General features: G+C 40.7%; 1 pseudogene across 1 annotated transcript; it reads left to right on the top strand.

Moving 5' to 3' along the window:
• Positions 1–1,890: 1,890 nt before the first annotated feature.
• On the top strand, positions 1,891–13,709 carry LOC306740220 (deoxycytidine kinase 2-like; annotated as a pseudogene). The gene is made up of 9 exons: positions 1,891–1,983; positions 4,946–4,955; positions 5,070–5,179; positions 5,271–5,470; positions 5,659–5,781; positions 5,964–6,079; positions 6,512–6,611; positions 12,426–12,571; positions 13,586–13,709. The product of its transcript is annotated as a deoxycytidine kinase 2-like (transcript).
• Positions 13,710–14,505: the final 796 nt, after the last annotated feature.

Genomic DNA, 14,505 nt, shown 5'->3' with positions numbered 1-14,505 from the left:
AGTTTATGCACTTTAGCATTAGCATTACGTTGGAGTCAGAGCTGAGCAAACAGATCAGATAAATACACGATAACACAATGAACAAGTACTTCAACCATTTCCCGAGATGTGACTGTTTCCTAGCCAGGTAGTTACCAAATGTGTTTGGATTAGTGCTGCAACTTGGGAAACAGGTTAAAAAATATATATAGCGTGCATTGAGTGGACTGAATGTTTTTCATCCAGATGGTTCCATTTGAAAAGATTTTATATTAGAGAATTAGTCCAATATTCGACCCATTATTGTCTGCTGTCACTAGCTGACTTCCTGTTTGTGTGCAGATGTTCAACAGGTCAAACTTCCTCTATGGTTACACTGATAATGAATTCTACAACAGCTTTCTGAAGCACATCAAGAGCTACTGGATTGATATCAACCGTTCACCATCCGACCCCGAGACAATTGTTATGACTACGGACAACAATCTGTGAGTTGTTAACAATTTAACATGGACAAACAATGTACGAATATACATTTAAAATGTCTACGATTGAAATGTTTTCTCCACTGGAGGAACACCCTAGAGATCACTTTAGTATATTTTCTCCACTGGAGGGACACCCTAGAGATCACTTTAGTGTGTTTTCTCCACTGGAGGGACACCTTAAACCTTGCCGAGCTTTCAAACGGATCACTCAGTGTTCAGCAGTGGGAGGAATCTTAACTTTCGAGGCTGACCTGGATGAGAAGTTTCAAAACAGCTGTTAGAATGTAAACTCAGCTCTTCCTCTTGTCTCTTTCTCAGAAATGGAAGCTGCTTGACTATAAGGACCAACCTAGAAATTTGAAGACAATACCATCTTAACGTCATGTAAGTTACCGGATCCAACACCATGCTGGAGTTTCTACATCTTTGTTTTGTTAGTTCTGTTAGTCAGAGAATCCAGTCAGAGAGATCATGTTTCTGATTATTAAAAGCTGCAAAAAAAAAGCTGTTTCATTTGAAAATCCTCTGACTTCTCATCTAATTCCGTCATCAGGTGAACTGTTTTATTGTGATTTGGTTTATAAGTTATTTTCTTCTGCAACAGTTCAGCCTTACAGGGTTGATAGCATGGCTGTGTACTTTCATCATCACTGTTATAAACAAACACAACCTCTGCAGCACAGGGAAAGGGAAGATAACATCTGTCCTGTCTGATGACATCGCTGGATTATATCAAACACAAAATCAGTTTCTGGAAAGTTTACCAGAAGAACCTTCTTAGATTTCCAGTGTAGAGGATAAATATACAGTTTCTCTCCTCAGTCTTCAACTTCAAAGCGTCGTTCCAAATGTTTCCGACCTGTGAAGGCTGTCTGCTCTATAGCTTCACCCGCACTGTCAAAAACCTGGACAAGATGATGGAGAAGATGGGACTCAACATGGAATCTACAGCGGAGAAGTTCAGCTACCGTGGTTTTTATCTGATGGGTAAGAAGGAACGAGTCTGAGAGGAAATTATAGATAAAAATAAAACACATTTCGTATCCGAAACATTCATCCTGTTTTGTTGTTTTGTCTCCAGCAAGAGGAACAACCGTGAAGAACTCTGACCTGGAACATTTCAGGAAGCTGGAAAGGCTCAACTATCCACGACCACAGACTGAATACAAGCACTACGTTCATGCTTTAAATGCTTTGTATCTGTTCGTGTGTCTGTCATGATGTCTGCCGTCTGTCGATGCGGGCTGTTCAGCCGTGTCTCCAAGTTAAACTCTAGCTCGACACAGGTCATGAGTTTTGGGTACAATGTGCCTCCACAGAGGAGGACGCGTGACATCCGCCTGCGAGTTGGAAACACAGACAACTAGCACAGACAACTAGCATGAGACAACTAACACAGACAACTAGCATGAGTATCGTTAGCATGGCGAACAAGTCAACCAGTGTTTCTGGGTCGAGGTGCCTGTCAAGTTCAACAGAGAATGGAGCAACTCGAGTGAAGAGGGTTTCCATCGCAGTAAGGCCGAGCACCTCCTTGTGGCACCGGCACCCAGTGGCAAGCGTGCGGCAGGCGTCGGCCAGCCGCCGAATCTGCGACGTGTCTGCGGCGACGTGTCTGCGGCGACTCGCCGGCGACTGCGACGTGTCTGCGACGTGTCTGCGGCGTGTCTGCGCAGGCGTGACGAGTTTGCGACGTGTCTGCGGCGTGTCGCCGTTCAACAGCGGCAAGCGAGCGTCACTCGCCGGGAAGCTGACAAGCTGAGTGGGTGGAGCCACATTTTCAACAGGTCAGCTGCCGTAAATCAGTTTTATGATCATAGAATGGCAAAGCTGCTGGTTTTTGGTATAAATAAATAGATAGATAGATAGATAGATAGTGTGAGTTTTTTTTATGTGTGTTAAATAAATAATAATCACTTCATAATATACTACACTTATATACCATAATATGTATAATGTACCCACCTTTTTTTAATAAAAAAAAAATGTATATATATATTTTACCATGTCATGTCATACTGTTATACAACCATTATGAGACTACTTTGAGGAGACGGCACTGTCGGTCTAAGCTAAACACAGGAATAATCTTTCCACCAGGTAAACCTGAACATGCACACCTCTCTTGGAGTGACAGCACCAAATGTCATTTCCTACTTAATTGTGTTACATAAAAGTAGGTGTCCTGTTATGCAAGTCATCACTGAAGATCGTGTGATTATGACGTAGTTAGTAGAACAACATATAAAAAAGTGTGTGGACGGGAAGCAAACAGGTTTTGACCGTGGTCGTGTCGATGGTTCGTGTCAAGGCTTCGTCTTGTCTTATCCTGTCATGTGGTATCCTGTGTTGTTCTGTCACTAAGCATGCAAGATGAATTGAATACAAGTAGATTCAACATTGCTGATTTTTAGACGCAGATCGAAAGAGACACCAGAGAACGGAACAGGGATTTGTTGAACACGTGTCTGAACAAGTTCTCCCCCGTTCGCCCCCAGTGGCTGTAAGATAACATTGGATTTTTGTTAAAGTCACTACTATGTATTGATTGTTTTATAGCCTACGTTGTATATGTTGCTACACAAATACTACTACACGAATACACAGCAGGCTACAATATTTTGTGTGTTTTTATTATCATCACACTTACTATACAGCGATTGTAAGCTATTATATTGTGTACGGAATTCTATTCTTCTCTCCTCTTCACTCCAACCTCCTCCACACTTCTTCCGTTTTTTCCTTCACAATAAAAGCCCGTACACAATAGGTTAACACGCTAAATGCGTGTTATCATATGTAGTGACCCGTTGCCTATCAAATAAAGGCCACTACATTGCTGTTTGCTCAGTTTAGAGATGCGTACAATTAACGATGTGGAGACGTTCTCTGTCATAATCCCTTTTTATTAAACCGTAGACTAAAATAAATCATAATGTTTATTATCACAGGTTATCATGAGTAATCACACATTCAAAAACCGTTTGCTCTTGCCATTACAGCAATACCTGTCCTACTGATCCTCCTGATTATATTTACCTTTTGCCTAATTGACAACAGCCCTACGCCCCAAGTGGTGTAAGGTTAAACAAAATGAAATAATAACAAAATGGCTCTTACACCATAGAAAGGGGCTCTTTCAGCAAAAAATAAACTACCTGAAGCTACAAAATACAAGAAAAGAACATGATGCAAAGTCATGAGGAACTCCAAATTATTCAATATAGTAATGAAACATAGTTTAAAACTTGACAGGACATTTATTGGAAATTCCTATTTCATTTATCTCATCACATGCCCTCTCAATGAACAAAGTTTCTGCAGGAATTTGCACTGATAATTGCCTACCACTGAAAAATATATTGTGTCTTTATAAATATGTTATAATCGCACAAGACAGAAAAGTGTCTCTCAATGTTTTATTGAATTATTTTTTTATTTCACAAGACACTTAGGTATTGACAATGCATTTAGTAGTAGTAGTAGTAGTATTAGAGGTTTAAATATTAAGTATTACATCTGTAATTATGACAGTCCGTCTGGTCCTTTTTGTCTTCTTTTTTTATCAATAAATGTTTCAGAAATCAAAATGCCCGTTGGCTAAATTATTACAGTAATCTACTGCATACCATTGGCAAGCTCAGCTTCTTAGCGTTCAGAATACATAGGAAGTACATTGATAGCCAAATTTGTCAGTTACGGTCATTTCAAATCTGCATGTCACTTCCTGTCGCCGGGGGCAGGGTCCATACCAGAAGAGTTTTAACAGAGACATTTGTAAACCACCTTTGTGATAACCATTATCCCTCATTGGAATAATTAAGCCGTCGTAAATCCACCCTGTCACTACTGATAGCCTGTCACAACCTGGCACTCTGTGGCAATCGTCTGACATCTGATGCCAGTCTGAGATGAACAAGACAACATGCTCAGCTGACAGAATGAAACCCGAGACATTAAAAAGATATTGAGAAAAATGACACTGCAGTTACATCAATAAAAAAAGTGGTTTGATCAAATGTCAGTGGAATTGTGTTTTCAATTTCTGAAGAAAGGTGAATAAAAGAGGATGGCATACTCCTCTGACTAGTGGCAATCATCGTACACCTACTGACACTCTGACTACTGGCCCTCTAGTGGTGGCTCCTGTCTGACTACTGGTGCCAAGTCTCTGGCACGTTATGGCACTTCTCTGACAACTATTGGCACTGGCAGCTCGTGGCACCATCCGACCGACACCTAACTATATATAAGGAGAGGACAAGTGGCGATTTTATCTAACTTGTATTTAAAAAAACAAATTCGAAAAAGTGGCCGAAATGAGTTTCCTCCGTAGGGAGGCCGGGCTCAGCCTTAGAGATAGGGTAAGGAGCTCGGACATCAGCAGGGAACTTGAAGTGGTGCCCTGACGCCTGCCACACGCTCGCCGCGGACTCGCCGCTGCCAGTGATCGCACTCGCTGTCTCTCTTCCATCGAGGGCAACATTGGTAAAAAAAATAAAAATAATCAGTGACGTCACATGAACACTATTTCAAAATAAGACCTTATTTTGTCCCAAGCTAATAGTGTGGTCTCCTGTATCACTTCCTCTCACAAATCAGCTGTCGGCAAGTCGACCATTGCAAGACTCATGCAGTCAGCTTGTCCAGACTGGGAGGTGGTGGCAGAACCTGTCAGCCAGTGGCAGCACATTGAGAGTGGGACCTTGCAGGTGTGTGCACACTTACTGACCTCAACATCTGATCCCCAAACAAGAATCAAGGGGAAGCCAAGCTGACCGTCTCCGCTCATGTCTTTGACAGGGCACAGCCGCGCCCCCGCAGGCGACAGTCAGCAACCTGCTGCAGATGATGTACCAGGACCCTCAGCGCTGGTCGTACACGTTCCAGACGTTTTCCTGCATGAGCCGCCTGAGAACGCAGCTGCAGCCTCCTCCGGCTCACCTGCTCCGCTCAGAGGGAACACCTGTCCAGGTGTATGAGCGCTCCATCTACAGCGACAGGTGGGTGAACGATAGGACCGGCTTGTGAAAATCAAATCAGGTCAGTGAAACTAGTTTTGAGAAGACCCCTGAGACCTGTGATCTATATGATGCTCAGCATCATATAGATTTATATTATGCACTACTTACTACGTGCATGCTCCTTTATTCGGTTTGCTTGAACTAAACTTGACTCTGTGTCCTGTCAGATACATCTTTGCCCTGAACATGTTTGAGCTGGGTTGTATCAACTCAACAGAGTGGGCAGTCTACCAGGACTGGCACTCTAGGTGGAGCTAGAGGGCATTATCTACCTCAGGGCTCCACTAAAGGTATGAACACACAAGATTTAATTGAACAACGTGTGAGTTGTTTGCATCACATCCCATTTTCATCTTATGGTAGTTGTTTGTATTGTATTATTGTTGCTGTAACAAGATATAATAAAAGGACATAGTTCACATTTAATCTTGGAAAAAGACACAAACGCATCATATCTTTTGTTGTTTGTCAGAAATGTATGGAGCGTCTGGAGCACCGGGGCAGGGCAGAAGAGAAAGGAGTGAAACTGGACTATCTGGATAAGCTGCATGTTCAACATGAGAGGTGGCTTGTTGAGAAGAGCACTGAGTGAGTGCTAATGAGGGTGAAATGTTTGTTGTCTTCTTCAGACTCGTATGTTTTAAATAGTTTCAGTGACCACTGAAATGTAAAAAAAATCCCATGGTCTTTTGAAGTGTAAAGTCACAATGAAAGACCATTTTAGAGTTATTTTCTTAATCAGGTGGCTGTTCATGTGCACCGTCTAAAACATAAGTGGGGATGTTACATTTAAAATTGGTATTTAGCTGTTCTAACCTTTTTAAAGGATCCTAGCAGAATCTTGTCTGAAAACAAAATAAATTCAGTGGTGGTACGGCCACTGTAATACAGGATGCACTACGCATTCCTGTTGGTCCATTGCCATTTCAAATGCCTTTCCTTGCAGCTGTTTGTTGCTCGGCCGTGAACAGATGCCGGTCAGCAGTGTGTGGTCTGAGGTGGTCAACTCTCTCTTTTCAGATTACATTTTGAGAAGTTGAAACGGATACCTGTGTTGCAACTGGATGCCAGTGTGGAGTTTCAGAGTGACCCAGAGATGCAGGAGGAAATTATAAGAAAAGTATGTTTATTTATTGCACTGATATACTGGCTGCTACCAGATTAAACTACACAAAGGCCTCGGCCTAATGTTTGCATCATATTTCTCATCCTCACAGTCTTTGATCCACGGAGAATCATTTACATTTTCTGATCTGACGTTCGATGTGTTTTGTGTCTTCTCGTACACAGATGAAAGACTTCTTCAAAGCTTTATGAGAAGACGAGACGTCAGCTACCATCACCAGTGGGAAACAGATGAGACCAGTACAAATAACTACACAAGCCTCTTATAGAGGTATGGAAATATAAACATTAAAGGGTTTCTCTTTTTGATAAGTTGCAGGACCTTACGTACATTAAACACACAGATTTTTGTTTCTGTATACAAATGAAACTGTGAGATTGTAAAACAAATGTTCTGCTTTTTTTTTTTTGTATGTTATTGTTTCGAGATTCACTGAGTAGTTTGCAAATTACTGTTAATTTCACTTGAAATCAAATCAAAGTCTGCGCTGTCACTTCTATGACCATTTGGAAACCGTTTATTGAGCACCATACAGTATTTGTGTCACTTACTGTTCTACACACTCCTGACTGACAATGAACAAGCAAATATTACAAGTATTGTCAGTATTATATTCGTTGTCTGTCATCAAATACAAACCTATTCTTATTGTTGTGTCTTGTCCTTTTTATTCGGTGTGGTGATGCGCAGCAAGGCTCTAGAGAGACTTGTGCAGCAAGCACACTGCATGTACTTCATTTTTAACTCCACAAAAATAAAAAGCATATCAACGTGTTCGCCAAGTCTTTCCTCTGTTGATTGTAATATTTGGGTGATTTAACCATGTTTTGGCCTCAAAGCTGGGGTTTAACAGATGGTTTTGGAGACAAACCACTCCCAGTCTTATGATCTCGTCTGCCCCTTCACCCTGGTGCCCCAATCACCATGGTAACCAGCAGTGTTGGGGGTAACGAGTTACAAAGTAACGGATTACAGTAACGTAATTACTTTCATAGGTAATGAAGTAAAGTAACGCATTACACTCAAAATATTGGTAACTACACTACTTTACTAGACCTCAGTAACGCGCGTTCCTGCGTTACTCAAGACATTTGTACCAGTGCGAAAAGTTCTCTTTTAGCGGCGCGCGAGTCACACGACACTTCCTGCATGAACAACCTATCACAGAACTCCGATCTGAGTGATTTGAGTGACGTAGCTGCTGGTGCGTAGAAGGAGGGAAGCGGGGAATGGATGAGACGGAGACGGAGAGCCCGGATCCAACTGGGAGGTTCTCTCCAGGTTCCCTAGGATTAAGGATATTGCAAAGCAATACAACACTCCAATACCATCAAGTGCACCTGTCTGTAATGACGTGGAGCTTCTAATGAGGACAAGACACGTCTGGTATGAACGGAATCACTTTACTGGTGAACTGCAGCATTACAACTGTTAAAGCGATTGAGAACGCGCTCTTGCACCCGACCATGTATATATTTTCCACACGTAACATCAACATTAGTTAGCGTCAACAAGCACGTATCACTGTACTTTATGCCATCAAAGTATAAGCACTTCCTGTTTACATGCTCTTCACAATAAGAGTAAATCATGTAATAAAACAAGTTACAACACTGTCAAAAGGCTTTTCAGCCTGGGCAGTATTGTTCTGACCCCAAGGAGAAACAGGCTGTCGGGTAAAAGATTGCAGAGACTTTTACTCATGTGATACAATCGCTATTTTGAAGGGTTAGGGAATAGAGAAAAATGATAAACTTCATAGGATATAGTGCACTTTCTGTTTATTTAGGCAATGATGAAGTGGATTTTCTGTTTATTTAATTGCATTTTCAGTTTCTATTTTTTGGGTTAAGTGCATTTCTGTTTCTATTTTATGGGAAAAAGTGCCATTAATTTTTCTATTTTTCTTAAACCACTACAATGATTCCTATAACAAGCTGGTTTTGTTCTTAGGAGTCGGCCCCCATTTGGTTTAGTGGGGTCTCATGTTTCCAAAAGCCTGTTTTCAATGTGTTATGCTGTTTGACCTGAATGTCCCCACCATACACAGCCTCTTGTATCCTGTTGTTTGTGGATTTTAAAGTGAGGCATATTTCTTTGGTCAGACAGTGTGAACAGGGTTAATGTTCGTTCAAGTTAATGGCTGAGTTTTATATGCCATTTTGTTTTACATGTTTACAATTACAATACACTATGTGGAAAGGTTAAGAGATGCGCTTTATTGAACATTGAAAATAAAGTGATGAAAGGGCCATGATGTTTGTCCATGTATCTTTGCGGTTAATTTGGACATTTGCTTAAAAAAATGGAAAGTAAAGTAACTAGTAGTGAAGTTACTTTTCAAATGCAGTAACTAGTAAAGTAATCTAGTTACAATTTTCAGAAGTAACTAGTATCTTTGTAGCTAGTTACTTTTTCTGAGTAACTACCCCAACACTGGTAACCAGTGACCTGTGTCTATGAAGCAATAGCTGCTCTCAATCCATTCCAAATACAGAAATGACACCTCAATAACACATCTTACTAATGGTAATAATGGCGTACATATATATATATATATATATATATATATATATATATATATATATATATGTATATATACTAATGGTAATAATGGCGTACATATATATATATATAATGTACCTTAATAATCTCAATAACACATCTTACTACTTATAATGTTGACGTATATATGCAACGTCTTAGCCGCCACACCATAGAGAAATTTCTTGCAAAGTTTTCTGGTTATTAGTTGCATTGCTATTAGTATTGCCAATACCATTACTGCTTTTATTATTCTATTACATCCACTGTTGCTGCTATTTTTGGTAGTTGTAACCTTTTCATCATTCATTATATGAATAATTTCTGTCATATTCATTGAATGTGCTGTAACTCTGATACGTTGTTCATTCTGTACACGTGACATCTATTGCTTCTGTCCATCCGGGGAGAGGGATCCTCCTCTGTTGCTTTTCTGCCCGTTAAAGGTTTTTTTCCTGAACTGATGTGAGGGTCAAAGGTCAGAGGATAATAATACGTTTATTTATAAGGCACATTTCACAGACAAAAAGGTCACAAAGTGCTGTACAGGAGTCAGGAAAAAACATGTTAACACCAGACTGGCAATGGCAGGGGCCAAAACATTACAACAGTTAAAGAACACAGTAAAAAACACATTAAAAGATGGAGCAGTAAAAAACACAATAAAACAGATAAAAAGCATTTATTTAACCAAACGCCAGCGTAAACAGGTAAGTCTTTAGCTGTTTTTTTAAAAGACATCCCAGAATCAGCAAACTGTAGGGGTGCAGGCAGAGTGGTTGAGTGTGTGGGACGGTCAGAAGGTTTAACTGGTTGGCTGTGGAATAAGGGTGAAGTAGTTCAGCCACATATGCAGGAGTCCGTCTATGAGACCGTCTATTTGTCCTTGTCAGTAATCTGGCAGCAGCATTTTGGATGACCTGCAACCGGTTTATCGCAGATTTACTGAGTGCGCAGAAAAGGATTTGTCAAATATTACTCAGAGATTACACAGGTTTAGGTGGACAGCAGAGGAGAGTGGACCAATGCTCTGCTTGACCATAGGGACAGCGTCATCATGTGCAACAACTAGAACCTCCGTCTTATTATCATTTAGTTGTAAGCAATTTACTGCTGTGCAGTCCTTAATAGCATTGAAAGCTGTCTGGTTAACCTGCAAGCCTCACTGGGTTTAAAGGAGTTGGATATCATCTGGATATAGATGATAGGCAACATTACTGATTAATTTAATGTTATCTTCATTGAAAAAAACAGTGCTTTTCTTTGAAAAATAAGGACATTTCTAAGTGACCCCAAACCTTTGAATGGTAGTGTATACTCAGTGTATTTCTCACTGGTGTAGGTCAATGACTATGCAACAAATCAGTTGCAGTTGCAGTCAGTTGCATAATTAATACATGAACCCAACTTTGTCCTTATTTGTCCTGCACCCCATCCATAATTCCCCGTTGGACCTGCAGGGTGGTATGCTTACCTAATTCACTTGGGAGTCACTGTGTCCACTAATGATAGTATGGCTGAGTTCAGGCTCTGTGCCAGTCAAACTGGATTGAAGCCATCCTGTACTGCTCTGTACACTTAGTGTGTGTTGTCTGTGTTAGTGGCCAAGGACAATTAAAAAAAATAGTAAATAATTAGCATACATGAACCTGAAATACCTTTTGGACCTGCAGGGGGGTATGGTGGCAAACATGTCTTACTGGGAGAACGCTTTCTAGTCTGGAAATACTGGGGAAAAACAGAAGCCAACAGCTCATTTGGCCACCATCACTGAGATTAAGATGAACTAGTTCAGTGTCAAATATACCATTCAAGGGACAAAACATAGCATAGCCCACTACAATATTCCCTTTCATTTGCCTCAAGTAAACCTACATTTAAGCAGGTAACAATCGTGAACAACTGCAGATAGCCACATTCATAACTACCTGTACTTACACTCCCTCTGGGCATCCTTTACTTTGAGCTAAACTCTTTGGCTGTAATCCTGGCTGTCGTTGATGAGAGACGTTACTTGGCAGAGTGAGAAAGCCAGCGCAGCAGCCTGCCCAATTTAATGACATCACCAAAATAAAAATAAAAAAATATATATATTTAAAGCCAATAAAGACAAATTATTTTGGGGGGCTGAAGAACATTTGAGGGGGACTTCCTCTAAAATAGGCCTAACGACGCCCCTGATCGTCAATATTTCTCCAACAGCCTACTATCAATGTTTCTTTGGGGAAATTGTGGGCAGAAAATTGGAGCCCAGCTCACTGTGTGCTACATTATCGTTACAAAATGTGATGCATGAATAGACCGTACACTTTGGGGTTCAGGTGAGGGCGAGGTACTGATCATTGTGGGCATAGCATGCCTACTGGGGGCCCACTTATGAGTCACTGTGTTATGACAGTATGGCTGAGGTCAGGCCAGTTTGAGTTGGATTGAAGCCATCCTGTGCTGGACTATTGAATAACTCAAAAAATAATTAACTTAATACACAAACCCAGCAATGTAGTTATGACATCTAGACCCCAACCTGAAATCCCCTTCGGATCTGCAGGGATGTATGCTGGTAAACATGGCTTACCTAAGTCTGGGTCAATGCCTTCTATGTAAATACTGAAAAGAAAAAAAACAGATGCCCCTAGCATCTTCTTAAAAGGCTGACCAGGTCCGATGAGCCTCAGACATCTTTGCTTCTGTGACGAGCAGCTAGCATCTGAGATCTCTGCGTTTCTCTTCACAGCTGGAGCATCATGAATCTGTGGCTCAGCACTCATTTCCTGGTAGCGGTGCTGTTTCTGAGCAGCTCGGCTCTGACACCTGAAGAATGCGAGCCTTTAATCACACCTTTGTCTCTCGCTGACCCCTCCATCGTAAGTCTTCAGCTGTCTGGGTTTGTCTATGAAGCATTAGCACTGAAGCAGAATTCATCTATTTGGGAAGTTTTTCCTCAGTTTATGCACTTTAGCATTAGCATTACGTTGGAGTCAGAGCTGAGCAAACAGATCAGATAAATACACGATAACACAATGAAAAAGTACTTCAACCATTTCCCAAGATGTGACTGTTTCCTAGCCAGGTAGTTACCAAATGTGTTTGGATTAGTGCTGCAACTTGGGAAACAGGTTAAAAAATATATATAGTGTGCATTGAGTGGACTGAATGTTTTTCATCCAGATGGTTCCATTTGAAAAGATTTTATATTAGAGAATTAGTCCAATATTCGACCCATTATTGTCTGCTGTCACTAGCTGACTTCCTGTTTGTGTGCAGATGTTCAACAGGTCAAACTTCCTCTATGGTTACACTGATAATGAATTCTACAACAGCTTTATGAAGCACATCAAGAGCTACTGGATTGATATCAACCGTTCACCATCCGACCCCGAGACAATTGTTATGACTACGGACAACAATCTGTGAGTTGTTAACAATTTAACATGGACAAACAATGTACAAATATACATTTAAAATGTCTACGATTGAAATGTTTTCTCCACTGGAGGAACACCCTAGAGATCACTTTAGTGTGTTTTCTCCACTGGAGGGACACCCTAGAGATCACTTTAGTGTGTTTTCTCCACTGGAGGGACACCCTAAACCTTACCGAGCTTTCAAACGAATCACTCAGTATTCAGCAGTGGGAGGAATCTTAACTTTTGAGGCTGACCTGGATGAGAAGTTTTAAAACAGCTGCTAGAATGTAAACTCAGCTCTTCCTCTTGTCTCTTTCTCAGAAATGGAAGCTGCTTGACTATAAGGACCAACCTAGAAATTGAAGACAATACCATCTTATCGTCATGTAAGTTACCGGATCCAACACCATGCTGGAGTTTCTACATCTTTGTTTTGTTAGTTCTGTTAGTAAGAGAATCCAGTCAGAGAGATCATGTTTCTGATTATTAAAAGCTGCAGATTCATCACACATATCATCCTGCTGACTTCAGATGCTTGTAGAGTTTCAACTAACTGAAGAATATAAAGCAAATGTGGATGGAATTTGGTTCGGACATTCTCAGACCTTTACTATAGCGCCACCATGAGGTTCATATTTGTGGTTTCATTTGAAAATCCTCTGACTTCTCATCTAATTCCATCATCAGGTGAACTGTTTTATTGTGATTTGGTTTATAAGTTATTTTCTTCTGTAACAGTACAGCCTTACAGGGTTGATAGCATGGCTGTGTACTTTCATCATCACTGTTATAAACAAACACAACCTCTGCAGCACAGGGAAAGGGAAGATAACATCTGTCCTGTCCGATGACATCGCTGGATTAAATCAAACACAAAATCAGTTTCTGGAAAGTTTACCAGAAGAACCTTCTTAGATTTCCAGTGTAGAGGATAAATATACAGTTTCTCTCCTCAGTCTCCAACTTCAAAGCGTCGTTCCAAATGTTTCCGACCTGTGAAGGCTGTCTGCTCTATAGCTTCACCCGCACTGTCAAAGACCTGGACAAGATGATGGAGAAGATGGGACTCAACATGGAATCTACAGCGGAGAAGTTCAGCTACCGTGCTTTTTATCTGATGGGTAAGAAGGAACGAGTCTGAGAGGAAATTATAAATATAAATAAAACACATTTCGTATGCGAAACATTCATCCTGTTTTGTTGTTTTGTCTCCAGCAAGAGGAACAACCGTGAAGGACTCTGACCTGGAACATTTCAGGAAGCAGGCGAGCTGCCTCGGCTTCAACAGAGAGCCAGACTTTATCTATGACCCCAAGAACGGTGATCACCTTTTAGACCTGTCTGACTAAACTATGACATGAAGAAGTGTGATGACAGACACAACTGACTTCTTTGGTTTTGTCTTTCTCTCTCTGCAGGTTTCTGTGCTGAAGGCGAGGGGCGTAAGATACCCGCATATGATGATTAATATAACATGAATAATATTCATGATAATTCATGAATATTTCAAACTGAATAAAGAGACAAAAAGTGACTCAAAACAGTGAACTTGTTGCTCGTTTTTATTCATAATCCATAAAGGTTTTATTAACTGTGAAGCGCCTCCTCAGTGAGGAGTCATAACTCAGTCAACACACAAACATGAAACACACTTTTAATGATTCAATGCAACTTACACCTTCTGGGGAAATCATCATCTCTGATGTCCATCAAGCATAAACTTCCATAAATCATGAGAAAAAGATTGTAAAATAAAAACGCGACAGAACTTGCCTGAGTTGCATCCAAATGTTTACCTATGGTTGTTAGTCTGTTGGTGCTAATTGCAACAACAACTACAGTATTAGCATCTCCAACAGACAAACACAACAAGAAATATATGTATCTATCTTTAACATGGAAATAAAGAATATTAACATTTGAGCAGCATGTCACGT

The sequence above is a fragment of the Taurulus bubalis genome (assembly GCF_910589615.1).
Source record: "Taurulus bubalis genome assembly, chromosome: 8".
NCBI lineage: Eukaryota > Metazoa > Chordata > Actinopteri > Perciformes > Cottidae > Taurulus > Taurulus bubalis.
Note: the sequence above shows the minus strand (reverse complement) of the source record. Positions and strands in the feature narration are given on the sequence as shown.